Source organism: Protopterus annectens, chromosome 4.part1 (assembly GCF_019279795.1).
Source record: "Protopterus annectens isolate FY-2018-M chromosome 4.part1, PAN1.0, whole genome shotgun sequence".
In the NCBI taxonomy this organism is placed as follows: Eukaryota; Metazoa; Chordata; order Ceratodontiformes; family Protopteridae; genus Protopterus; species Protopterus annectens.
Window position 1 is genome coordinate 775,087,143 of NC_056734.1, and position 27,267 is coordinate 775,114,409.

At 40.0% G+C, this 27,267-nt stretch overlaps 1 protein-coding gene across 1 annotated transcript in view; it reads right to left on the bottom strand.

The window, feature by feature from the left end:
• ARHGEF26 (Rho guanine nucleotide exchange factor 26) overlaps nt 1–27,267 on the bottom strand; it is a 1,375,009-nt gene that overhangs the window by 995,853 nt on the left and 351,889 nt on the right. The gene's annotated exons all lie outside the window — the stretch shown is intronic.

A 27,267-nucleotide genomic window follows, 5' to 3' on the forward strand; every position in this document is an offset into this window, starting at 1 on the left:
TAAGTGCTTGGTGATTGTAGAGAAAAATCATTGAGACTGTTTACCATAGGGAGGTGCCTTGTTCCTTCCAGGTTTGGAGGTGGAGGCAACCCATTGTTTTGTTCTAAAAGTTCCTTCTGACTGAAACCTGGAGCCTTTGGGATGTCTGGATTTGACTTGAGCGGGTCTTGAGGGAACTGGAAAGGACCAGTTCTTAGTAGGCCAGTGCCTACTAAATCTGGGTGGCTGCACTTGTAAGAAATCTTTCACAGTTTGCATAGATTTAGCTTTAATTTCCATCTTTTTTAAAACTTCTTCAGCCTTATTACCAAAGAGACTTCCTGTTGTAAAGGAGCATCCAACAATTTTGCTTTAACATGGTCAGGCAGATTTTGCTCTTTGAGCAAAGCATGCCTTCTTATCACAGATCGAGTTACAGCAGCCCTGCAAGAGGCCTCCAAAGAATCAAAACCACATTGCAAAGTATGTTTTCCAACTTGTTCAGCTGAATGCAATAAATCCTGCAACTCTATTTTCCACACAGTCAGAGATCAACATCATTTTCTGTTTAAGTAAACCCATGACATGCTGTTGATATTTAAGCATATGAAATTGACAGTTTAAAGCCCTGATTGCCAAGGTTGCAGACATGTAAACCTTCTTACCCTGTCTATCCAGCGCCCTGGAATCTCTGTCAGAAGGGGTAGGATTTTTAGCAGTAGAAGTCTTAACGCCCTTGGGACCCTGAGAAATGGTTTCAGGGTCAGCAGTAGGGTTTTTGAAAAGGAATTTGTGGGAGTCCAGAACCCTGTAGTATCTGTCTGGCTTACTAAGAGCCAGAGGCAGAGAATCAGGAGTCATACTGGATTCTGAGAAAACATGACTTTCCCAGTGGAAGTGTTCCCTTAAGGTATGTAAAGTTTCCCCAAAAGAGAAATCCTCAGGGGGAGAAGCAGAAGGGATGGAATCTTCTGCATCAGAGCACTCATAAGCAGGTATAGATAAATCCTGTTCAGAAGAAGAATCAGAAGAAATAGAAGTCTGATCTGAGGATTCATAGTCAGTTGGCTTGGCTGCCTAGGCCTCTTAGGAGGGCGTGAGTACCCCTGATCAAGGTAATTAAATCTTCAGCCATTTTGATCATTTGCTTTTTAGGCATTGGGGCCTGTACACATGGCCCTAGCATCAGCTTTTTAGACATAGAAGTAGTTTTTGGCCTTAGTTTAGAAGATGGTTTCAGTTTAACATACAAATCTTTAGGTCTGAAAACACCCTCAGAAGCCGGTGCCTGCTCTGCGGCACCAGACCCATTTAAGGTAGAGACATCCACGGGTTCAATACTTAAAGCATCTTGTGGCATACCGGACTCTGAATGGGTCTCTACGAGGCCTGCGAATCAAAGTACCAGCGACTGGCTTAGGAGAAGAGTCGTCATCGGTTTTGGATGTCGACGGTCCATCTCTGTCTTTTTCTTTGTGTTTTTTTAGGTATTCTGGTAGTCGGATTGCTAACAGATGACATTTCTGGATAGTTAAATCTTGAGCCAAAATATTCAGAAGCAAAAATATACTAACGTTTAATAGTGCGTTGATTAAATTTAGTACAAAACCGACAGCAAGGCACGTTGTGGTCAGGGCCTAGGCAAAGAATACAGTACAAATGAAAAACCTTATGAGGTATTTGCTTCCCACAAGTAATGCAATTATTAACTTTTACTGACACCGGTAAGGAGCAAGAAAAATTTTCCCAACGGGGTACTTAGGTTTTAGTTGAAGACTTTGGTTCTGAAACTCGAAAACGAAACTTTCAGGAGTCAGCCAACCAGCACTTGCGAACTGCTTCTACTTCGGGCACTGCATGGCAAGAAAGACTGATGTAATGCCATCGGCTGCATGTTTTAGACCTGACATCATGGAAGAAGGGACAACAACCGACGCAGGACCCAAGACTTTGTTAACCAGGCCGACTGAGGGCAACCTGCCAGCAGATTACCCAAATGTAATGACTGCAACAATGAAACACGAAGAACATCAACATATCATTCAAAAATCTGTAATAAACCACTACATTATCACAAAAATTAGATTTAAATGCATAATTTATTTCCCAGTACAACAAAACAATATTTGCAAAAATGGGGGCAGCTGCTGCACCCCATGGCTACCCACTAATCTGTACTGTAGTACTCTACTTCAAAGTACACAATTTACCAAAATCTGAACCTATGTCTGTGTAAAAAATGTCCCAGCATAAAAAACATTTTATAAAATAAATTAAAAGTGTAGTTTATTATCAATTTGTCTTTTGGAATTCTAAGAAATCTGGAATAATGTTTGTGATTGGATAATTGATTATGAAAAGGGATGTGTACATTAGCTGGGAGGTTTGAATTTGTTGAAGCTCTGTAATAAAATGAACAAAAGCAATAAAATATTGCTACTATTGGTTGCTTTGTGAATTCTTGGTTACAGTGTTGTGGCATGGCTTTTTCCCTATAATTATTGTTCAATATTTTATACCCCCTGTCCCTTTTTTAACAACAGCTTCTGTTCTAGATTCAATTAAAAACTCAACCAGAGCAGATCTTTCATTTAAGATTCTCTTGTCATCTTCTCTTTGTCTATACTCAGATATCAATACCTGACAAAGAAGGCAATCACTAGCCTGTAATCCAGACGTCTTCTTGGTCTCTTCCCACTGCGTTACCCTTCATTTTCTAATTATTTGTACTCAGTACCTTGGTTCATTTGCTGGCTTCCTCCAGTAAATTCCTGCCCCCTTTTGGCTATTCTCTGTACCCCTAATTGGAATCATCCCTCTTGGAAGAATATCCCTTCCCCATTCCCATGTTGTCTTTCATCTTAGTACAGTTTCTGCTACTTTAGGAATATAATATATATTTTTTAATTTCTCCAAGTGTTTTGGGTTTCTAATACCATGACAATAATGGACCACATTCCTAAGTCAAAGCACGATTAAAGTTCATTAAATTAGTATTGTTTCATATTTTAGTATTGTTTCAGTCTTTGATGTCAGCCAGAAGTGCTCTTCACAGCACTCGCGATGTGCCCAGTAATGACTTGTTCTGCAATTCATATGTAGTTATATATATTGGTTTGTGTCTTTTGGCTTTTCCAGGTTAGGGGTCGCCACAGCGTAACTCTGGTCCGCTAATGATTGGCAGTTGATTTTTACATACCGGCTTGCCAGGCCTGACGCACAACCTTCAATGAAGGTACGCCCATTCACGCGCGTCTCCAAGAAGACGACGCTCTAGCTGAGAATCGAACCGGACAGCGTCTTACTGTGAGGCGACAATGCTACCGCAGCACGTAACATATCTAAATAGGATTGTAAATGCTTTTTTTGTGAGATGCATTGCTCTTACTACTATTGGAAATGTCTGGGTATCTTTCTTCCACATTGCTCTCCTTTCTGCCTGTAAATTCTGCTATTTTATGACCTTGTGTCTCTCTAAGTGCAAGACACTGTAGTCACGGTGTGTCAATTTTAATTTTACTTCTGACTTCTTTTCATGGACCACTATATCCAGTTTTCTAGCATCTATCTTTTGAACTGTTGGAAATGGCTGATCGGAAATGGCTGATCCTATGTGATGTAGACCATCATTTTCATGATGCTTTGTGGGTCATGTTTCTAGTGTTTTTCAGCAACCTCAATTCCATAATGTTTGCACATTCCCCAGTGCAACAGTCTTGCCACATTATTATGCCTTTCAGTATACAGTCCTTCTGCCATTGGTATATCACAACCAGAAATGAAGTGTGCAACTCTTTCCAATTCTGTTTTACAAAACCTACATTTGCCTGTTTCTCCCACATGTTCAATGGACTGTAAACCAATGTGTACGTAGCCCACTGTCTTAGGCTGCCAATATTAACCTTTCATCCCTTGGTTTGAATTTGCCTCTCCTTTACCATTCCTGCATTCGACCCTAATCAACATGAGGTTCTTCTAGAGGTTTTATATACTTGCAACTATATATATGCATTTTCCACATTTCTTGCCTTCTCGTCTGGTCCTTCACCTTATATTCTTTCTTTTGTATTTTTGGCACATTCAGTTGCTGCCTGATTTTATCTACTTCTGGTTTGATTTCCATTTCTGCTTGACACCGATATGCTTCTGCTTGACTAAACAGAGAAGTCATCTTTGATTCATGCTTCAAAACTTTCACTATGTTCAGGTCTTGTGAGGTCAGCAGATGTGTGCGCAGTCCCATGATTGCAGATCTATACATATAACCAATTTCAAGGAGCCTTATGCCTCCTTCAGAATGGTGAATATATTTTGGGGCCAATCAATCACTCCAAAACTGTAAGTTAGGACAGGAGAGCAAATTGGTTTATAGCTTGAATTTTGTTCCTAGATGTCAATGTTATTTTCAGGATTAATTTGTCTTCTAAAGTATTCCTTGCCAAGTTTCATTCGCATTTGTTCATGCTTTACTGTTGATCCTTCATCAGTTCCTAAATATTTATACACTCCCTCATGCTCAAGTTCTTTTATATCACATTCTTGTCCCAAACTGATGTTTCTTGGTGCTGCAATTTTCCTGCTTTAAAGGTTGTTTCTGCACATTTATCAAGACCAGATAACATTCTTATATCATCTGAATAAGTTTTGACAGCTTGTAGTTGTGCTTTCAGTTCCTCATCTGATGAGCTACACAGTTTTAAATCATCAACAAAGGGAAGATGAGAAGTCTTTACACTTTGTTGTTTTCTAGGAGCCAAATTACAGCCACGGCCTGAGCTGTTAAGTAGACGGCTTAATGGGTTACGGGCAAGACAGAATAGCAGCAGTGATGAGAGTCACCCTGGAATAGCCCCCTTTGAACTTTTACCCCTGGGATAATAATCTGTCCTTTATCATGGCTTAACTGCAAAATGATCTGCCACTGTTTCATGGTCACTGTAATGCAGTCGATCAGTGTAGGGTGTATCTCGGACATTTTTGAGTACTCATTTATCCATGAATGTGGGATACTACACCAAATGTTTTTTGTAGTCAGTACATGCCATACTAAGATTCTTCCCCTTTTTACAGTTCTCCACTATGACTTTAACAAATAATCCTTTGTTCCACATGACTTTCTTTTATTGCCATTTTGTTCTACTGCCATAATTGAGTTTTCTTCTAACTGACTATAAACTCTGTCAGCATCAGTTCCAATGTATAGTTTTATATGTCGTCGGAAGGCAATTTTTTTTTAGTCGTTTTCAGGTTTGCTCTTAAGTAGAAAGATTGTTTTTCCTGTTTTTAGGCAGGTTGGTGTCTGTTCAGGGTGTGCATATAAATAGTTCTTACTCAGGGCTAAATCTTCCTGCAAAGATGTTAATACTTTTAACCAGAAGTTAGGTACTGCATCTGGTCCTGGGGTTTTCCAATTAGAGCATTTTCTTACCTTTCTTTCAATCACTCTGGCTGTTGCTTCATCCCATTTTATATCCTGTACCTTTAAACTTCTTATTTTTTCTTTTACTTCTTCTATCCATTTAGCGTCTTTCTTATGTTCCACAGGCGTAAATACTTCTCCAAAATATATCTATTTCTTCTCTTTTTAGTGGTCTTTCAATTCCTTTTATCTTGTTTCCCAGTTCTCTATAAAACTGTTTGGGTCATCAATAAATTGCTTATTTTGTATTTTTCCTTTATATTTATATGTGTATCTTCTAAGTTTTTCCACCTGTGCTGAGATTTTTAGTCTATTACTTGGGATAGTGCATGACAGATCCTGATCTGTTCTAATACTGCACATTTCTTTTACCACATTTGCTGATCTGTTTCCTCTTATATATTCTTCGAACAGTGACACTTCTTGTCTTAATTGCTTTATAGTTTTCTCTGCTTCCATGATGGTATTCAATTTCTCCCCTTCCTTTCCCTCACTACCATGTGTTCTTGTGGTAGAACTTTATCAGTTATTAATTTAGGTGCACAGTAATATATTCTGTTTACTTCTATCACATGGATCTCTATGGACAGTCCTAATTACTGTGTTAATTTGTTTTAACAAACTTCTGTCTTTTTGGGTTTTATTGACTTTCTGTAATCTATTTCTTTTACTGATCTTAATAAGTCGTTCTATTAAATCAAGCAATTCTTCTCTTAGCTCATTTTCTTCTAAACTGGAGGGCACATTTTCTGTTTTCCATTTTCTGCAGGCATTCTATAGAAAGTTGTATAGCATCTTCTTGTGGCACATTCTCTTTAATTTCATCCTGTGTCATCTGTTCCTCTGCCATATGGGAACTCACTGGCCTATCACTCCTACTGACTGCGTCAGAGTTTCCACAGCTTCCTGTTCCTTCTCTTGCTGTCCAAGTGAACATTTATACTGGTTTCCTGTGGAAGGCTCCAATATATCTTCATATGGCACGTGACCAATTGCTTCTCATTCCACTGGTTTCCCCTTAATTTGGATAGCCATTACTGTTTCCTGTTGTGGTGCTTTCTCAGTTAGATTTTCTACACTGAATCCTTCACTTTGCATGTATTCCATGACTTCAACTTTGATTTCTTTAATTCCTTTATTACTAATCTCTTTTTCTACTTTTCCTCTTTGCCTTATTTTTTTAGATTGTAAAGTTGTCCATGTCCAGATTCCTTTGCCTGCATTTCTCTTCAAATATCTTTAATGCTGCTCTTTCTGATCTGATTAGATTAACATTCTGCATGACTGTTATTATCCTTAAGAATCTGCATCCAAAATCCCATTATTTCAATATTTCCTGAATTATCCCTCTGCTTCATCATAATCCCTTTCCGTCCTGAATTGCAGCTTTCTGCTTGTGTTATATACAAGAGCCTTAAGTATATTCCTTCAAATCAGATAATCCTAATCCTCCTTGTTCTGTTGGGAGGATCAGCTTATCCCACTTGACCCTTCCTCTCTTCCTCTCCTACATAAAATACCTGAACTCTTTATTACTGTCCACAACTTCTCCTCTAGTTAATAAAAATATGCCTGATCTATACTTAAAAAGTACAGTTTTGTACCTACCATAAATGTAGATGTTCGAGTGCTAATACAACTGCAGTAATCACAGATGGGTTTTCTGCCGTCAGGCGGGTCCTCGGTCGGCCGAATTCCAAAGTCTAGGTCCGGCGTCGGTTGTTGTCGCTTTCTTTCCTGACGTCAGTGCGACAGGGGTATACAAAACACAGCCGACGCCATTTTCTTCAGTCTTTCTTGCCCCAGATGTCAGGTGCCCCCAGAAGGAAGGCAATACATAAATTATAAATATAATCATGCAATGCAATATAATCAAAAATCAGTAGTTGCAAGCAAATACACCATAGAAGGATAACCCAATCAGGTTGTATGAGGAGGTGTTAGCCACTAGGCCTTTACCAAGAGGGGAAGGAGGGAGGGAAACCTGTACTGCAGCTGTATTAGCACTCTAACATCTACATTTATGGTAGGTACAAAACTGTACTATGTTCATCGTGCATACAGCTGCAGTAATCACAGATGGGTAGAATCCCAAAGCTACGCACAGGGTGGTAGGCACTAGGTGGAACTGGGAGGAGCCAGAATGCCCTGCAACACAGCAGTGGCAAAGCCTGCTCTAGTTTTGGAGTATATAGGCAGGTGGTAGTGTTTTGTGAAGGTATGCACAGAACTCCAAGTGGCTGCCTCCAAAATATCTTTGGTAGGGACTCCTCTGAGGAAGGCTGTAGAGGTAGCTGTGGCCCTTGTGGAGTGGGATCTGATGCCTGTAGGAACAGATTTGCCATGATAGGAGTAACAAAACCGTATGCAGTGGCCTATCCATTTTGAAATTGTCTGTTTGGAAATTGGCTTCCCTTGAGCTCCTACAGCATTGGACACATTTGTTCTGATTTCCTGAAAGGCTTTGTTCTGTCCAAATAGTAACGTAGCTGTCTATGGATGTCTAAGGAATGTAGCAGCCTTTCCCCTTTGTTTTGAGGATTGGGGTAAAAGGTAGGTAAGTGTATGGCCTGATTTAAAGCTACCCTGGATACTACCTTAGGCATAAATGACGGGTTGGTTCGTAGGGAAACCCTGTCCTGATGGAAGATGAGAAAGGGCTGCACAGCCATGAGGGCTTGTAGTTCCGAAACCCTACGAGCTGAGGTAATGGCCAGAAGGAAAGCTGTTTTCCAGGACAAATATTGCAAATCTGTTGAGGCAGCCGGTTCAAAGGGAGGCAATGTTAATTTTTCTAGAATGTAATTAAGATCCCAGGCTGGTATTGGTTGTTTCCTTGGAGGTCTTATATTCTTAGCCCCTCTGAGGAACTGTCTTAAAAGTGGGTGAGAGAATAAGGGTGGATCAGTGTTGTATTCTGTAGAAATGGCTGAGGCATGAATTTTGATGGAGGAAAATGAAAGTCCGCTGTTCAACAGCTCAGCTAGATACTGTAATATCTGAGGCAAATTCAGTTTTCTAGGATCCTGGCCTTTTTTCTCATTCCAAGCGCAAAACCGTTTCCATTTTGCGGAGTAAGCCTTTCTAGTAGATGGCCTTCTGGCCTCCAAAATGACATCCTGCACCTCTTTGGAGAGTAGGGTCTGTTGTGGTGTTAAGGAATTTTCCATGCAGCCAGATTGAGTGTTTTCAGCTGACTGTGAAGAATTTTGTAGCTGTGCTGAGTCAGTAGAAGAGGCATTAGAGGTGGGGTCCAGGGAGGAGTATGTGTTAGGCTCCTCAGGAGTGGGTACCAGTGTTGTCTTGGCCAGTCTGGAGCAATCAGTATCATCTTCGGTCTGTCTGCTCTTGCTTTCAAGAGCACCTTGGGCAGAAGAGGCAAAGGTGGGAAAGCGTAAACTGTCCATGCTGTCCAACTGAAAGAAAGGGCGTCCACTCTCCAGGCCTTTGGATGAAAGGTCCTTGAACAGAACTTTTTCAATTGATGATTCCTGTGGGAGGCGAAGAGATCTATGTCTGGCCTTTCCCACGCTTGGATTATCTTTGTAAACACTTGAGGATGCAACTTCCGTTCGTGCGGGTCTGTCATATTTCTGCTTAGATTGTCTGCCAGCATGTTTTCCAATCCTGGCAAGTACTGTGCTTGAAGTTCGATTTGCCATTCCAGAGCCAAGTTCCAAAGTGACATGGCTAGCCTGCACAGGGGGTATGAATGTGTTCCTCCTTGTTTATGTACCACATTACTGTGGTGTTGTCTGTTCTTATCAATAATTGCCCTGGATGCAGGATGTCCTTGAAAGCTGTAATTGCATTTATCACTGCTAGCATTTCTTTTTGATTGATGTGAAGGTGCTTTTCCTTTTGGGACCATTTGCCCTGAATGCACCTGTCTGTCATGTGCGCCCCCCAGGCATAGTCTGAGGCGTCTGTTGTGATGACTTGATTTGCTTGAGGCTTGCAGAATGGAAGACCTGTGTTCGTTTGGCATGCTTGGGCCCACCATAGAAATTCCTTTTGCAAACATGGGATTATTGGTATTATTGTTTCCAAACTGTGGCTGTGTTGAGACCATAGGTTTTTTAGGTACCATTGAAGTTTCCTCATATGCAACTTACCACATGGGATTAAAAGAATGCAAGATGCCATGAAGCCCAGAGCCTGCAGGATTTTCCTTGCAGTGAGCCTGGTACAATTTGCTAGCATTTTGAAGTACTGAGTTAGTTGCCCCTGTTTTTCTGGCATAAGATAGGCCATCTGGGTGTTTGTGTCCAAGTTGGCACCCAGGAAAGTTCTTTTCTGAGTTGGTGTTAGCCTGGATTTCTCTTTGTTGACTGTGTATCCCAGAGAATTCAATAACCGTGTTACATAAGCCAGATGTTCCAGAAGTATGTGCTTGCTGTCCGCTTGGATCAGGCAGTCGTCCAAATAAGGGTAAATTTGTATCCCTTGAAGTCTGCAGTAGGCAATTACTGATGCCAGGCATTTCGTGAATACTCTGGGTGCAGTAGATAAGCCAAAGGGCAATGCAGAGAATTGATAGTGGATTGAACCTGCAAGAAATCTGAGGTATCTTCTGCAGCTTTGTCTGACTGGGACATGCAGGTATGCCTCCTTGAGGTCCAATGTTACCAGCCAAAACTCCTTGCCCAGCATGGGAAGAAGCTGCTGTAATGTGAGCATCTTGAATTTTGGTGCAGTAGAAATGTGTTTAGGATGGATAAGTCCAAAATGGGTCTCCAGTCGGTTCTTTTCCTTGGTACCAGAAATAGTCTGGAATAAAAACCTTGACCTTGTTCGTGAGTAGGTACCTCTTGAATAGCTTTCATGTCCATGAGCTTTGAAATTTGTATTTGAGCCTCTGCCCTTTGATTGTGTGGCAGGTTCGGCATGCCTCTCATTTTTGGAAGAGTGTGAAAATGAAATCTGTAGCCTCTGTTTATAATGTCCAGGATCCATTTGTCTGTTGTGATAATATGCCAATTTCTTGTAAATAATGCCAGCTTTCCTCCCAAGGGTGCTGCCAGCTGAGACTTGCTTGGCAAGAAAAGGGGGAAGTCATTGGGTTTGTTTCCTGTATTGTTGTGCACTGTCTTCGCCACCTCTTGGTGCTGGAGTTTGCCATTGTCTGCCTCTATATGATCCTTGAGATTGTCCTCTGCCCCTTGTGCGCCTGTATCTACCTCTTTGGGGCTTGTCCATGGCTGGAAAGGACCAGTTTTTTGAAGGCCAATTTCTGCTAAAACGTGGTGGTTGAACCTGTAGAAAAGCTTTGACAGTTTGCATAGATTTAGCTTTTTCTTCCATTTTCCGTAGTATCTCTTCAGCATTAGTACCAAATAGTACATCCTTTTGTAAAGGAGCATCTAGAAGTTTAGCTTTAACATGATCAGGCAAGGTTTGTTCCCTAAGCCAGGCATGTCTACGAATGACTGATCCTGTCACAGCAGCTCTACTTGGGGCCTCTAGGGCATCATAGCCACATTGTAAGGTGTGTTTACCCACTTGTTCTGCACTATGCATCATATCCTGCAACTCCTTCAAATCTGGTTGTTCAGGTTGAGACATTTTATTTCTTAATTGTGATAACAGAAACTGCTGATATTTAAGCATATGGAACTGACAATTTAAGGCCCTCATGGCTAGGGTGGCCGAGGTATATACCTTTTTTCCCCACCTTTCTAAGGATCTAGACTCTCTTTCGGAAGGAAGTGGATTCTTAGCAGTAGAGGCCTTCATTCCCTTGGGGCCTTGAGAAATGGTTTCAGGGTCAGCATTATGGCTTTTGTAAAGAAACTGGTGAGAGTTAGGAACTCTGTAGTACCTATCAGGCTTGACTGGGGCAGGAGGCAGGGAATCCGGATTAAGGCAAGCCTCCGAGTAAACATCATCAAGTATGTCCAAGACAGGAGGTATCGCCAGAGGTCTGTGCTGAGGTAACAAAAGAAATTCCCTAAGTCTTTTCTTGGAATCAGAAAAGTCTTGGCCTTCCCAATGGAAGTGTTTCCTCAAGGTGTGCAAGGTTTCCCCAAAAGAAAAATCCTCTGGGGGAGATACAGAAGGATTGGAATGCTCTGCATCAGAATCTTCAAAAGGGGAGTAAGAGTGTTCCTCTTCATCAGAATGTTCTGAAAAAATGGAGCCTTGGTCAGAAGAGGGAGAATCTTCCTCCACTCTGGGTCTCTTGTCTGGAGGGGGTTGGGAACCCCTGATAAGAGTAATTAAATCCTCAGCCATTTTTAGCATCTGCTTTTTAGGCATGGGGCCTGGAGATGGGCCCTGTGCAACAGGCCTCTTGGGATGCATGGCTGATTTGGACTTAGTAAAGGCCTTTATGGAAAAGGAAGATGAGGGTCTGAAGACACCATGGGTGGAAGTGGACCTGTCCACATTAAGAGGCTCAACACTCACAGTGGCTTCGGGCGTTGTAGCCTGGGTATGGGCCGAGGTACCTGCGGTCTTGGTTACAGAAGCCACCGCCAAAGAAGTGTCGTCGGTAGTCAGGGGCTGCGTAGGCGTCTTGCTGAGAACCGGACCACGTGTAGCCGGTTTTGGCGTGGTGTCGGTGGAGACCGTGGACCTCGCTTGTCGGTCTTTGTCCTTGCGTTTTTTGGACAAAACGGTAGTCGGAGTCTCCGACGACATTTTATAATCAAAGGCTTTACCAAAAAAGTGCTGGGCGAACTCCACCCGACGCTTAATAGTGCGTTTATTGAAAGTAGCGCAAAAGCGACAGCCCGAGACGTCGTGGTCTGGGCCTAAACAAGGTATGCAGAGGGAATGGAAATCTTTATGCGGTATTTGCTTCTCACAAGAAATACAATTGTTAACTTTGTCTGACATCGGTCTGAGGCAAGAAAAGTTTCCCCAACGGGGTACTTAGCTTTAAAGAAGACTTCGGTTTCCAATTTTTCGTAATTTCAGGAGCTGACCGACCAGCACTTGCGAACTGCTTCTGCTTCGGGCACCGCGCGGCAAAAAAAGACTGAAGAAAATGGCGTCGGCTGTGTCTTATATACCCCTGTCGCACTGACGTCAGGAAAGAAAGCGACAACAACCGACGCCGGACCTAGACTTTGGAATTCGGCCGACCGAGGACCCGCCTGACGGCAGAAAACCCATCTGTGATTACTGCAGCTGTATGCACGATGAACATCTAAAGGGACTAAAACATTTTACTACTTGTATCCTGCTATTCATCTCCATATGGAAGAGCTTCTAGTTTCTCAGTTTTTGTATTTTCTTTTTAGTGTCCTCCCACATATCCTTAGCTACCGTAACAGAATCTTTTTTTTTTAATACACACTCTTAAATATTTAATTTTATCATGTCTCCATAGACATGGGCATTGGTGAACTATTTCATGTGTAGTTTCATAGTTTATAGTTATAGTCTTTATTTTATCTTCATTAATTGTATATCCCAGAACTGTCTCAGAATATTCCACAACATTGAGATGTCCTTAGCTGGTTCCATCAGGTATAACATAATATCATCTGCAAATAAAGCAGACCTTTCTTGAGCATCATATCAATTATATCCTTGAATTTCTGAGTCCATTATTTTCTTTGTGTAATGGCGTCGGATGTATGTTTTATACCCCTGACGTCATGGAAGAAGCGACAGCATCCGATGCAGAAATCCGAAGACTCTGGTATTCAGGCCGGCTGAGGGCTACCTGCAGGCAGATAACCTAAATGTGATGACTGCAACAGTGAAACATGAAGAACATCTACATTGGCCCATCTCTCTCTATTTTTGACATCAGCTATGCCACTTGTTTAGCCATTATAGATACTTTATAATCATGTTCAAAATTGAAATGGGCCAATATGAATCTGGATTAGATGGGCTTTAGTCTTTAGGTATAAAAGCCACCTCAGCTTTTTCCCAGAACCTTGCTGCCCCCCCCCCCTTTTAAAATACTGTTAAAACCTTTCAGATCCTCATCAATTTCTTCTCTCATAACTTCCAAACTTCCACTAGAAAGCTATCTGTTCCTGGAGACTTTCTTGTAGCTTGGTTATACATCACCATTTTTATCTAATTTCCTCCTGTCTTAACTGTTGGTTGTTGAGCCTCATCTAACTCTATCCTTGGCATATTTAAGTCTTCTATAAATATTTCCATTTATGCTTTTTCTTGATTTCTCCTCTTCTAAGCTTTATAAAAATTTTCATAAATTTTCCAAAATATCCCTAATACCTCTACAGGATCTCTGATTATTTTTCTTGTTATAGGCTCCTTAAGTTAGCAACAACCCTTTCCACTTTCTCTTGATAAGCCATTGTTCCAAAAGTTTTTGTGCTCTAGAGTCATCAAAAAGCAGTTGCTTTACAGCAGTCTTTCTAAACTCGTACACATTATCCAGCTTCTCTCTTATTTTCTCTTTAGCATTCTTCAACTGCACCACCTCTTTTCTTCTGTGAGATTCACCTTATTTTGAAATACTTAACCTTTGTCAGCCCCTCTAAATAACCTTCTTATTACTTTTCAATCAGATCTCTTTCTTTTATTGCTACCCTATTTTTATACTCTACTTTCATTTAATTCCACTCACTAACTATATCTTGTGGAGTACTTTCTATTTTCATTAACAACTCCTGGATAATTTCCACTACCCATTCCTTAAATTTCTTTCTATTTAACTGGTAAGTGGGGAAGCACCAGTGTGTCATCTTTACTTCATTACCCTGCATTTTTTTCCTGGTCATTACTGGCACATGATCTGAAATAGTTACTAGATGTGTATCACAGTCCTCAATCAAATGGACATGTTCCAGTGAAATATAATTTCTATTACGTCTAGCCCAGTTACTGTACCTTGGGAACTAATATGTAAATTTTGATTTTCTGATACTGAATTCAAGTCTTTCATACCAAATATTTTCATAAATGTCTTCAGAAATCTACCCTGTTTTGTTATATTTTTCCTTTTAGGTCCTCACATCTTCATTGTTGCAAATCAAATTCCAGATTCCACCTATAAGCAATATTCCTTACTGAAAACTGATTTCTCCCAAAAATTTTAAACTTCAAAACAGTAGTTTTAGGTGGAATATAAATACATGCCAGTGTAATCCGTATCCCTTGCCAGTAGCCCCTTGCAATTACAAATCTGCCATTGTTATCTCTTTTCGTCTTCTTCTTCTATCACTACTGGAAGTCCTCAAACAATTAATGTAAATACATCTCTTTTCCTTTGCCCTGTTACTGTGCAGAATATCCTTACTGAAATCCTTTCTTTATCAAATTCACATGCTCATTTTTTCCAAATGTGTCTCCTGTAGCATTGCTATTTGCACTCTGCATTTCTTAATGTAAATAAATGTTCTTTCCTTTTTATCTATACCTGTGAGATTACTCACAATCTAAGATCTGGAAAGTGTCACCATTATGACAAGAAGTCCTTATTTCCAGCTATTATATATGGCAGCTTTTTTAAATGTTTAACTCCAGCCTTTGTGATACATGCATCCAATAATGTTTGGCAGGTTTATCCTTTATACAGTTTTCTCTTATCATCAACATTGGAACCTATGTCACACTTTACAATACTCTCAGTTTTAATAAAAACTCAAAAAACAAGCAGACCCCAGAACTTAGTAATTCAATACAAACACACATAACTATGTACATCTTCAAATAATAAAGTTTAAACGTCCTAAAAAGAACATTTGTGCTAAACAGAGAGCTGCTAACACACACTATAATTAATCAGAAATTGAGGTTATCCATGTTAAGATGCATGTGACTGCCTGTGCTTCTACTTGCACCAAATGGTGTCTGGCCTTTTTTATCTTTATTCACCCTCCCATGAGCGTCAATACTACTTGCGTACTTTAATATATCATTAACTTTTAGCCTTGAAGAAACCAGTGTTCTGTCTTTTACTGCTATCAACGTGCCTCCATGGAAAAGTGAAAAAAGAAAAATGTATTTATCTGTTGCAGCCTGAAAGACGAGCTGAAATATTTATTGCTAAAGGAAAACTTTCCATTAACTGTTTCCACTTAATATGTTATTAGACAAAGCAAAGGCTCTTAATCCAGACATTCACCTATGCAAAAGTAAGGGGAAACATCAGCTCTACATATATTATGATCTATGTACTTTTATACCCCATATCCCACCTCAACAACCCAAAATTAAAGCCTAATTTAAGCATGCTTTGTCTAGCTTTTCTTCTCGTTTTGCACTATAATGTCGACACTGCTTTATACCAAAAAAGAAGAGCAGAGAAGAGGAAGCAAAACATAATAGAAATCTAAACTATCACATGCAATAACTAAATAATACTTTATTATAAAATATGGAATTGATATTGTGAAAAATATCATGAAAATGTTAAAAAAGATCCCTTCAAAGTCTTTCCAAGCATTGATGACATGAAGTGAGGTCAAGGTCTTTCAGTTCCTTACAGGTTTAACAGTCAACAAAAGTCCACTTTTTCCATTTATTCTTATACAGCTATATTTCACAAATATGACTGATGCTTTGCAGTCTCACATTTCTTCACTAAATTTCCATACTGCTGCTCTTCTTGTTGTTCATCTCCATTTCCCAACTCCAGATTCCAGTTCAGTTGCACAGTTAGCCCAATTTGTCCGGTCAACTCCTGTGCTTTTCTCTCTCTCTCAAGCATTTTCTTTTGGAAGAGTGTAAAAGGTTTCAATGGCAAAGTCTCTTTATTACTAGAAGAATGAGAAGCAGAGTACCCTTCTGTTTGATGGCTCGTTTTTTTGGGGCAAATTTTGCCTTTCTTTTTAACATGTGCTGCATCACAATATGACTTTGATGCTCCAGGAAAAAATATATTCTGAAGGCAGCTTGATACAGCAGCTTGAATTTCACACTTTCTTCTTGACATTCCTTGATTAATGGAATAAATTTGTTTCTCCTCTGCTGGTGTAAAGTGAATAATCATTTTCCAAAAATACTCTATTGTCTCCAACCTTTTATACTTTTCTCTTTTGCCACCGTTTTGTTAGTATCAACTCTTTCACCTGGTAGGTTTGCATTTTTACTAATAAATGTCTTGGCTACTTTCTCATGGCCATAAATAGAGCATACACACAGCGTGTGCCCTTTCAATTAGCAGTTCCTGCGGTGGGACACCAGACCAGTTGCTTATTTGTGTCTTCATAAAATGAATACAGTATGTTCCTTCTAGTTTATCTAGTACAGAGGGAAATCTCAGATTTTTCCTCTATGCTCTGCAATCTAATTCTACCATTTTTTGAAACATCTCTTCTTGAGTAGACTCATACTCAGCCTTCCTTTTCTTCATTTCAACCTCTAATTTTTGCAATTTTATCAGCTCATGTGAATGGTCAGTCACGGTGGTGCAGCAGTTAGTGTTTGCGCCTCACAGCAAAGAGGTTCTCTGGTTCAATTCTCGGCTGGGGTGCCTTCTGTGCAGAGTCTGCATGTCCTCCCTGTGGTCGCGTGGGTTTCCTCCGGGTGCTCCGGTTTCCTTCCACATCCCAAAGACATACTGTAGTTGGACTGGACACACTAAATTTTCCCTAGGTATGAGTGTGTCTGTGTGTGCCTTTTGTGAAAGGTTGGGCCCGGCAGCTGGCAACTCGACACCGTAAAAACTATACTGCCAATCATGAGCAGACAGGTAACCCGCTGTGGCGACCCCTAACCAGAAAAAGCCGAAAGAAGAAGAAGAAGAAGATCAGCTCATGTGAATATCTGTTTAAAGCTTACTCTATTTTTTAGCCTTTTTTGTTTGAGCTGATATACTCCATCACTGCTTCATTTATTTTAATCAGCTCTGAGCACATATGACTTATTTTTTCTCTAAATTAAAGACATGTCTTGCAACAAAGTTAGGATTTGACCTGTTTTTTGCTGAACAGCTGCATGAGTCTTTCCCACTCAGGTATTAGATAAACTCTGTCAACTAGGCATTAATCCATATGTTAACAGATGGGTAGCAAACTGGCTCACTGATAGAACCCTCCCTAGTCAAAATAATGGAAGCCACCTCAAGGAGTACACCCATAATGAGCAGCGTACTACAAGGATCAGTCTTGGGGCATCTGTTGTTTAGAATATACTTTTCTGAGGTGCAGGCCAAAACCAGTGGACTATGACTGACCAAGTTTGCAGAGGATTGCAAGCCGAGCGATGTCATCAATTTCCTTAGTGATGTAGACATCCTCCAAGAGGGTCTCACCCAAACAAATGACTGGTTCCAGAAACATGGCATCAAACTGAATGCCAAAAAATGCATCATCAGTGATGTCCCCACAAATTGTCACATTAATAACAAGGTCTTAAGCATGCAGTCAGTTGTGAAGGACATGGGCACCCAAGTTGATAGCAAACTGACTTTTGGCCATCATATTGCCTCCACTGTACAGAAAGCTTTCTACATGGCCCACCTCATTAGTAAGGTTATCTCATCCAGGGACAAGGAGGTCATAACATCCCTGTATTCTTTCCATATAAGACCCATTATTGAGTACAATGCCCCTTTCAGCATGTACCTCACAAAGCACATGCAGTAGATGGAAAGACCACAGAGGTTCCTCACCAGAAGAATACAGGACCTCAAGCATCTACCCTTCACAGATAGGCTAAAAGCCCTGCCCCTCTACTCAGTTTCATACTCCTCAGAGGTGACCTCTGTTTGGCATACAATGAAATCTCAGACCCTGCCTTGATGGGACTGCTGCATATCTGCAAGTCAAACTCCACTTGAGTAACCCGCACGTGCCACCTCAACCTGGTCTGTGACATCAATAGGACTTTGTGGGACAGATTTGTGTCCCAGACATTCTCCCTTCTGTTGAATAGACTCTCTCTCCATGTCAAGCAGAGTACCTCATTAACCCTTTTTAAGAGCAACCTGGATAACTAGATGGGGAACAGAGAATACAGCCCTGGAATTCCACCTGTATCTCTGCTGGATAGTGGCACTGGGTGCTGACTTGTTGGAACATGGGCTAAATTCTTGGCTAGGCTTGTAAGGGCCTCAGGGCCAGTGTGCAGCCATCTTGGAAGTCCTTTATTTTGCTTTTTAAGTGAAACAAAAGTGACTCTGATAAACTTTAGATTTTTACCGGCATTTACAGCCTGTTTTCCTCAGGAAAGAGGCACCATATTCAGCTTGACAAAGGAACAAACTGTTGGCCCCATGGCTGGCCCTTCTTCCAGCCTGAAAAAGAAAAAGTTAGACAAACAGCCTTTACAACCACAGATGCCTTAGCTGTAAGTGGGTGACTCTGCTGTGTTCATTAGCTGTATATCAGACCACTCATCTTTTAACCCAGATCCCTCTCACATAGCACCTACAACAACTATGGACTGGGGATTAGCCATGCTATCTCTGGCTGTAAGGGTCCCCTCAGTGGGCAAGGGAGACCCCCTCTTTTCACTCCTAGGAGAGGGAGAAGGGAAGGCTTCCCTATTTTATCAGAATGTTGTACCCATCAAAGGGGAAGCTGCTGCCTTTAATAACTCTGTTGGCCCCATTTTTCCTGTCAAAAAGAAACAGAAAACTAAACATATATTTACTCATCCTCAAATTTCTTTGGATAGGAGTAATTTACTGGGTCCGTCTCAGGGTTTAAGTCAAGCTATTGATCCTTCTTATGAAGTACTTTCTAGTAAAAGAAAGATGGATGCCTCGTTTCCTGAAGAGGTTCAGGATTCTGAATCTGGACAGGAGGATGACGGGAGAAATACAGGATCTCCTCAGATTTCTGATTCAGACTTGGAGGGGAGCTTAGTTTCTGATTCTCCCAGTGGGGTTTCTCTGTCTCTGAGACTATTTCCAGAATGTGTCAATATTTTGAGTGGGAGAATACAGAGGATTCTCAGTCCTTCTGAGCTGTTACAGAAGGAATTTCTAGTACCTTCAACTATTCTTCCAGATGTGTAAAAATGCTGCTTCAGTGGGCCTGACAATATCCCGGGTTACCTCCTAAATAGTCTCAAACATGACCTAGCAGGATCACTAGAGGTACTGTTCAACTACAGCCTCAAAACAGGTTACCTACAAAGTGAGTGGAGGGAGGGAAAGGTCATCCTTCTCAACATAGATGGACCATAAACCACCCTAGGAACCACAGACCCATCAGTCTGACAAGTCTAAAATGCAAAGCTGTGGAAAAAAATTATCATGGAAATGATTAACAAGGACATTGTCAATCTACAGACACCAGACCCATCCCAGTTTGCCTTCGTCAAGGGACGGGCTTGTCTACTCAACCTGGTAGACTTCTTTGAGAGTGTTACCAAGGCTATAGATGAGAAAAGAACAGTGAAAACTGCCTACCTTGACCCGGCCAAGGCATTCAATACGATACCCAACTCAGGTATTGTTGACAAACTCTGGCAACCAGACATAAATCCTTACATAACTTACTGGATTGCTGTCCGGCTCACAGACCCAAGAAGTCAGGATTGGTGAGATCACTTTCACCAGAAGACCAGTCATAAGTGGAGTACCTGTACCCCAGGGCTGTGTGTTGGGCCCACTCCCACTTGGCATCTACTTCTCAGAAGTTAGGGCTAATGTTTAATGCCTCTGGCTCACCAAATATGCAGATGACTGTAAATTAGGAGCTATCATAGACTGCCCCCATGACACAAACATCCTACAAGAGGCTCTGACACAAACAAATGACTGGTGCCAGAGCCAAGGGTTAAAACACCCTTAAGAGTTGACCTGGTAGTTAGATATTTGGGATCATACATTGACAGGTATTTGGCCTTTGACTAACATGTAGCCTAGACATTAAGAAAGTCATTTTATGTCATCCACCTCATAAGCACGGGTATGGAATCCAGGTCCAAGGAAGCTACAATACCACACTACTCAACTCTTACCAGACCCACCATTGAATACAATGACCCCTTTAACATCTATCTAACCAGGCACTTGCAACAGTTGGAATGCCATCAAAAGTTTCTCACCAGGAGAATCCAGGGGTATGACTGCCCTGTCCAACACAGATCACCTTAAGGCCCTATCTCTTTACTCAGTGTTTACAGGTTACTTACAGATGTCTTTTGCTTGGCATTCAGGGCATCCTTAGAGCCAGCAGCTCTGATGGACCTCTTGCACAACCGCAAAACAAACAGCACCAGAAACACTAGATCCAAGGACATAAACTTTGCCAGTGACATAAATAACACATGCTGGAGGGACTGCTATGAGCCACAAAGGATCCCTACACTGTGGAATAGGCTCCTCATCCACATGAAGTGGAGTTCATCCCAGACCGTATCAAATGAAACTTTGATCATTGAATGGGAAATTGTAAATTCACACTGACCTGACTCCCATGTCTCTGATAGAGGCTGACAGTAAGTTAACCAATCCCAAACTAACATGCCCCCTCCCTCACATAACTTTTAGCTACCCCTTTACTAACATACCTCCGCCATATAAGCGTCCATTGTACTCAAGGTCAAAACTGGGTTGGGTTGCATGGCTAAGCTTACAAAGATCCTGGTGTTCAACAGCCTAATAGGCACCTATGAACATGTCAGCTTTGGTGGTTTTGTGTGTAGATTACTGCCTGCAATTTTCCTGACAGTCAGCCAGCTGCTCCTAAAAATGCAGTTAGGATGTAGAAAGTTTCTCAGTTTTTTAGGTTTTTATACATTCTTCTAAACCTGACCCAGCAGCTACTGTTTCAGTTAATCCTACTGCTGCTAAACATTTATTTAATTCCAATCCTACTCTTTCTGATAAGGATAGGAAGAATGTGGAGAATTGTGGGAAAAGTATATGCTTCTGCAACTCTGATTTTCAGAATTTTGAATTGTTGTGGCCATGTGTTTGACTAATTGTAAAAGTATGACGAATGTTTTGTCTGCAGTTTGTTCTTGTAACGAAAAATTTGCTTTAAATAATTTAGTTTATTCGATTTTGCAAGTCACCACTCATTGTTTGCAGTGAGTGTACGACTTAACTGATACTTTTTCCAGAGATATGTCCACTGGGACTGTATTGAGAAGTTTTGCCTGGCTGCATTATCATGACCTCACAGATGATGTTAAAATGAGATTTTAAAATCTCCCTTGTACAGTATTTGGTCCCTCAGCTGCAGAGGTGATCAAAAATGGAGATGAAAGGGGTAAGTTAATTTAGGCAGTCTTCAAAATGTTTTAGCCCTCCTCTTCCAAATTTTCTAAGAGATTCTCTAACCTGTCATCCAATTTTGGCAAAAACAAAGCAACAATCTCAACATAATGCAAGCAAATAGATGTTTAAGAACAAATGGCAACGGGCTTCTAAAAAGAATTCTGGAATTTCATAAAACCAAGGATGGCCCAACAAGTCAGAATGGCTACGTTAAGGGACCTTGCCCCCTTCCCCCATCCCCATTCTGGCTGCCTCTTTTCCCTTCCAAAAAAATCTGAATAGAACATTTTCGCTTTGGCAACAGAGTTTGAGACAAACAGGTTCTGAAGATCATTCATCAGTACCCACACCCTCCCTCCATCATCTGCTGTATTTTTTGGTGTTTTGTTTATGCCAGGGCGTAAATCATTTTTTGCTCTTCCTAGCTCTGTCATTATAGGGTTCAGCCTCCCCCTCTCACTCTCATTCGCTGTTGGTAATGACAGCTGTGAAGGGTGTGGTGCCCAAACCTGTCTTTTTAGTCAGCTCAGCTCAAGCTGCTGACAGTTTGGGCTCATGGAAAGTGTCCTGAAAGCATGGAAGCTGGCCAGCTGTTATATACGTGGAAGGAAATAACCCATACAGCTATGGTTACTGCAGCAGTGATCATTTGAACGTCTGTTACAGCATATTTACTTATAGAACTGTACTCTCTCAGTATTTAATATTCCCTGACTGTGCTTAATACAGATCTAAAATGTAGTGCAATGAACTTCTGATATGAAAAGCAGCTAACAGGTGAGCCCTCTCCACCAGTCAATGCCCAGAAGCCTGGAAGTAGTTTAAAAATGAAAGGTTTGCAGTTGCTCTGAGAGAATGTCCTTCCTAAAAGTGTGTGTTGACTGGCCAGAATACAGGGAGGAAAAGTATTCTACTGGATGTGATGACACAAAATAATAATTATACGGTAATTGCCAGTTGTATATAATGTTAAAATCTTGACCTCCATCAGGTGCAGCACTCCAAGAAATCTTTCTATGGTAAAAACTTTCTCCATATACTTTAATGTAGAGTTAATTTTAGAATATTTGACTAAGTTTAAAACAATGCTGTTGAGCTGGACCTCTGATCTGTCAAGCTATAATGCAAATGAAAGCTTTTTTAGCTGCACCTCTGTTGACTTGTTCTTCCTGCATTTAATGCACAGTTTCTGAAATACTTACATGAAAAGTATGTGCCCTTACCTTTCTATTTACTCAAAACTCGAAAAATAAAAGAACAACTAAATACTAAGAAATGTAAAAAGAATCCAGGCCACCTTATACAGGCAATACAGTCTTTATATCAAAACCACAATTACAAATATGAGCGCTTTCGTCTACAAGCTAGACTTCATCAGATAAAAACCACATCAGAAAGTACAACATGAAACGTATGGTACTGAACAGAAACAAATAATCACAAAGAAGCTTATTCCAGGGAAGACAAACACTGGGTGATGAACATGTCCATCAAGTTATGATAAGATGTTGGGGAACTAAAATTTTTGATGTGGTGTTTACAGAGCTGTTGGTCTTATGAAAATGCAAGAGTATGGTTGCCACCTGTCCTTTTATCAGTGGGACATTCACGGGTTGAGCTACCTCATATCCCACTGCCCACTGTGTAAAGCAGTGGGACTTTAAAAATCCCGATTTTCAATCACCGTGGAAAAGCTGCAAATACTTCTGCTTTTTCCATGGTGATTCAGTTACGTCATCAACCCAGACCTGCAAGCAGATCTAATTCCTTGCTAGTTCTGGGTGTTGTAAATCATGCAGCAATTGGCTGCAACTCATGAAAGGGGCAGGAGCTGAAGAAAGAACAGCCCTAAAAAGGTCGTGGCTGTAGTGTGTTTTTTTCTTTTAATTAGCTCGTCTACAGCCGGTAACAGATTTTTTTTTTTAAAAGCCAGAATCAGCCAGCCAGCAGGCAAGCCACTCCAGCAGCCAGAGCCAGCCAGCAATACTAGGCATATTTTGCTGTGGCTGTTTCAAGATAGATTGCTTTTATAAGCAGAAATGTGTATATTTTATTTTTATGCTGTCTTCAGTAAGTTTATAATGTACTGGACTGACTATAATTTGAATATGGGCCTGTTCTTTAATGCATCGTTGTGGTGGATAAATTACTGATATACTGATATTTCTATTTTTCTTACTAATTGCTATGTTCGGAGGTAAATGGGGTCCATAGGGCCTGCTGTGCACTGTAATTTATTTCAGACTAGCTGTTTAGTGATGTCTTGCAAGAAGTAAATTTAAAAGGAAAAATCTTTGCTTAACTATTTTTTTTGAGGGGGCAGGCATGTTCAGAAGTTAACACAGTGCATTGTGCTAAAACATGTCGTTATTTCAGGATAGATTGGAAATGTATGAATTTTGTTTTGAATACTGTCCTCAATAAGTGAAAAATGTACTGCTTTGAGAACAGTATGAATATGGCTGTGCTGCTGTTGGGTTATTTCATCACTGTGCTGGGTAAATTAGTGCTACAGGCTTATTTCTTTTTTTGTGTGTGCTTATGTGCAGTGTATAGATTTTTTTTTTAGTTTTCTTGTTTCAGAATAGTCATGCTTAGTGTAATATGTAGAATATAAGAGTTGTTTACTTATTTTAAGTAAACATAATTGTCTGTTTAATATTAGTAGTGTTTTTTTCTGTAAAGTTTACTTACTCTTACAACTGACTAATTTGTGTGTTTTTGTAGTAATGCTTCAATTTTACTGTTAAAACTTCATAATTTAAATGATTTGTGAGATTTCAGTATGCTGTAATAACTTCACACTGCTGTACCCATAACTGCATCTCATTCACCACTCCTGTGGTAATGCCATAGTAGGGGATTTGGCCAGTGTCATACTGGCCACACCTCCATGTCACACTTTGGCCAGCTTAAAAGGTTGCAACACTATGCGAGAGAGTTGGGTTCAGAAGGGAACAGAATGCCAGACACAGATTACTAAGAGCCTATACCAGCATAAAAGTCTGCCTTTAAAACTAGCTTGGTATCCTAGGGTCTTTAGGCCTGTAAGATCCAGGGACTTTTCTTTACAAGTGATTTCATCATTTGCCAGTCACAAGTTTAAACCACCTAACCTGCAATTTACTACCACTCCCCTTTTTTACCTTTTAGAAACTAGAACCGCACATACCTTCTTCCATCCCTTGGGAATTATCCTTGTAATCCTGATATAAATGAAAAGTAGTGGACAGTGGCAGAACTACTTCTGTAAACAGTTATTTCAAAAATTTACTTTAATTTATTGTGTAAATTGACATCTAGTAACACTCCCCAAGAACAAGGCTCATGTTTTCTTCTAACTTCCTACAAGTACATCACAACTTTCTCTGCATTACCAGTTTACTGCTGTAGCCATTTCTTCTGTTTCACAAATTACTTATCTCACCCCTTCTTATCAATATTTTTCTCTAATCTCAGTCAATTTTTCCTATGAATGTGATCTGAAAGACGCATCTTTTACTACACTCCACATTTTCCATCTTAGATTGAAAGATACCACTTTACTGAAGGACATATACAGACACTTGCATGTGTGTCCACAATGCATACCTCTGGAGAAGAGTGCCAGGAACAAATGTGAAACATTTGTGAATGACACTCGAAAATTCAATCTCAAAAGTGCAATTGATTTAATCTGTTTGAAACCATCAAAGCTGAGGAACTTTAGCATTCTCCCCTTACTCTAAGGTACAGCAATCAACTTGTTGTACAGTAACAGGAGTACAGCTCCCCAAATCAGAGAGTGAAAGCCCATTGTAAAAAATGTGTTAACTGTAATACAGATTTTCACTGTATGATGACATGAGCTAACACAGTTTTGTGAATACACTTTTTAGTGGTAATCACAGGCAATTTAGAAGATTCACAAGAAATCTCTTCTGCTTTTAAAGCAAGGTTCTACTGATATTACAAATGAAATGTGCACTAAACTGTTCACTGTAATAAGGAATATTCTATGCGCTGAGCATTAAAAACTGTGGCTGTATTTGCACTAGGCCAGAGCTGTAACGTTTGAAAAATTACTCATTTAAGGGTGCACAAATAAGCACTTCAAATAAAATGATTAAAGGATTACTTCTGCTACATTTAAAGCCAACTCTGTATTTCTGTTTTACATCTTTTAAAATAATTTATAAATACTGAATCTTTGATGATCGTTTTTGGCTTGCCTTCAATAGCTGGTATTTTGCAGATTTTCATCCCTGATCTAAACTCTAGACTGATTTGGGTTTTTTTTGGAAGGTCATCTTGCTTTCTGCAGGCACTTTTAATAAACCATACCATTTAAATCATACAGAGCACTGAGCTTCTCCTAGTCTCTGGTTGAGTCAGCTGTGCCATGAAGAATTCTTTCATGTCTCCAAGTAAAACATCAAGTCCTGATAACAATCATCCTCACATACCAATGTGAAGTTGTCATCCTATGGATCATTTTGAACTGGATAAACAGAACCACTAACACGTCATAATTATGCACATACATGCCAGCTACACTTAGCATTTTAGAAAGTAATGCTCGTCACAGCTTTCTAAAGCACATACTTTTATCTAGACTTACTACTGATGTGTATTTGTATTCAATTAACCTTGAGTTTTTAAGATAGACACTTTCTTAGCTATGGTCCAGGTCAGTTATATAAATATACATTATGTAGAATTTCACATGCCATACAAAAACAGTGACGCACAAAAAGTGCACATGATATTAAAGGAAAATACTAATAGAGTTGGTATGATACGTAGTGTCACTGCAAGTCGAACCCTCCTAGGACCAGAGAGTACTCCCGTTTCAAGTTAGTTCTCCTTTGTTAAGAAAGTCTTCCCACAGGAATTCTATGTTGTGCCTTTCCTCAGCAGTCTTCATCTTTTGGTAAAAACCTCATAGTATGAAGTGCTAGTAAGACATCTTACATGCAGGGAGACGACCCGGCTGACAAAGGAGTAATGACAGGATCATGTTGTTCCCATTTTATGGACTGAATGTCCTAAGTGGGAAAGGATAAGAAAAGACAGTGCTCGGGAAGGTATATGAGCAAGCACACACACACACATATATATATATATATATATATATATATATATATATATATATATATATTTATATATATATTTAATATATCTATATATATGAAAGGCATGTTTTTTATATATATATATATATATATATATATATATATATATAGATACACATATACACAAAGGATATAAAAAGTGTACACACCCCTGTTAAAATGCCAGGTTTTTGTGATATAAAAAAAATAGACCACAATAAATCATTTCAAAACTTTACCCACATTTAATGCAACCTATAACCTATACAACTCAATTGAAAAAACAAACAAATCTGTTAGGGGAAAATATAAAAAACGTACAATAAGCTGGATGCATAAGTGTGCACACCCTTAAACGAATACTCTGTTGAAGCAGCTTTTGATTTAATTACAGCATTCAGTCTTCTTGGGTAGGAACAGACAAAATGAAGCACCTGGAGACAGAAATGTGTGAAAAAAGCACTCAACTTTAATAAATGCACAAAAAATAAAACACTTAACTTTCTCACCGTTTTTCATTTCAAATGGAACTTCATCAGATAATACATAATAAAACTAAGACAATCCCTTAACTACATTAACCAGTCAAACTCCAGACTGGTCAATCACAATCCAAATCTCATGAATACTAATACATTAAGACCACATAACACATCACAAAAACT